Below are 1,916 nucleotides of genomic sequence, written 5' to 3'. Positions count from 1 at the left end.
TGGCCTCGGTACAAGTCGAACAGAGTCTCAGAGCATGTGCCAGCGATTGGGAAATTTAAACACCCGCGCCCGCCGCCTACCGACGGGGGAACCGATTTTCTCGATCTGTTTCGCGCGTGCGTGGTCCAACAGCAGCTTGCTCCAACGGGTCGGACGTCTAGACGCAGCCGTTGCGAAAAGTGCCCGAAAGGTTGGCGGCGGGACCTTCGATTCTTCGTCCCTAGAGGATACGGTCGGCATTTCGAACACCTGCTCCCGCCGAGTACACGCATTGGCCTCGGTACAAGTCGAACAGAGTCTCAGAGCATGTGCCAGCGATTGGGAAATTTAAACACCCGCGCCCGCCGCCTACCGACGGGGGAACCGATTTTCTCGGTCTGTTTCGCGCGTGCGTGTTCTAACAGCCGCTTGCTCCAACGGGTCGGACGTCTAGACGCAGCCGTTGCGAAAAGTGCCCGAAAGGTTGGCGGCGGGACCTTCGATTCGTCGTCCCTAGAGGATACGGTCGGCATTTCGAACACCTGCTCCCGCCGAGTACACGCATTGGCCTCGGTACAAGTCGAACAGAGTCTCAGAGCATGTGCCAGCGAGCGGGAAATTTAAACACCCGCACCCGCCGCCTACCGACGGGGGAACCCATTTTCTCGGCCTCTTTCGCGCGTGCGTGGTCGAACAGCAGCTTGCTCCAACGGGTCGGACGTCTAGACGCAGCCGTTGCAAAAAGTGCCCGAAAGGTTGGCGGCGGGTCCTTCGATTCGTCGTCCCTAGAGGATGTGGACGGCATTTCGATCACCTGCTCCCGCCGAGTACACGCATTGGCCTCGGTACAAGTCGAACAGAGTCTCAGAGCATGTGCCAGCGATTGGGAAATTTAAACACCGCGCCCGCCGCCTACCGACGGGGGAACCGATTTTCTCGGTCTGTTTCGCGCGTGCGTGGTCCAACAGCAGCTTGCTCCAACGGGTCGGACGTCTAGACGCAGCCGTTGCGAAAAGTGCCCGAAAGGTTGGCGGCGGGTCCTTCGATTCGTCGTCCCTAGAGGATACGGTCGGCAATTCGAACACCTGCTCCCGCCGAGTACACGCATTGGCCTCGGTACAAGTCGAACAGAGTCTCAGAGCATGTGACAGCGATTGGGAAATTTAAACACCCGCGCCCGCCGCCTACCGACGGGGGAACCGATTTTCTCGGTCTGTTTCGCGCGTGCGTGGTCCAACAGCAGCTTGCTCCAACGGGTCGGACGTCTAGACGCAGCCGTTGCGAAAAGTGCCCGAAAGGTTGGCGGCGGGTCCTTCGATTCGTTGTCCCTAGAGGATACGGTCGGCATTTCGAACACCTGCTCCCGCCGAGTACACGCATTGGCCTCGGTACAAGTCGAACAGAGTCTCAGAGCATGTGCCAGCGATTGGGAAATTTAAACACCCGCGCCCGCCGCCTACCGACGGGGGAACCGATTTTCTCGGCCTGTTTCGCGCGTGCGTGGTCGAACAGCAGCTTGCTCCAACGGGTCGGACGTCTAGACGCAGCCGTTGCAAAAGTGCCCGAAAGGTTGGCGGCGGGTCCTTCGATTCGTCGTCCCTAGAGGATGTGGTCGGCATTTCGAACACCTGCTCCCGCCGAGTACACGCATTGGCCTCGGTACAAGTCGAACAGAGTCTCAGAGCATGTGCCAGCGATTGGGAAATTTAAACATCCGCGCCCGCCGCCTACCGACGGGGGAACCGATTTTCTCGGTCTGTTTCGCGCGTGCGTGGTCCAACAGCAGCTTGCTCCAACGGGTCGGACGTCTAGACGCAGCCGTTGCGAAAAGTGCCCGAAAGGTTGGCGGCGGGACCTTCGATTCGTCGTCCCTAGAGGATACGGTCGGCATTTCGAACACCTGCTCCCGCCGAGTACACGCATTGGCCTCGGTACAA

Source organism: Tachypleus tridentatus, unplaced genomic scaffold (assembly GCF_004210375.1).
Source record: "Tachypleus tridentatus isolate NWPU-2018 unplaced genomic scaffold, ASM421037v1 Hic_cluster_1, whole genome shotgun sequence".
Taxonomy (NCBI): domain Eukaryota; kingdom Metazoa; phylum Arthropoda; class Merostomata; order Xiphosura; family Limulidae; genus Tachypleus; species Tachypleus tridentatus.
This window is presented reverse-complemented; position numbering follows the sequence as displayed.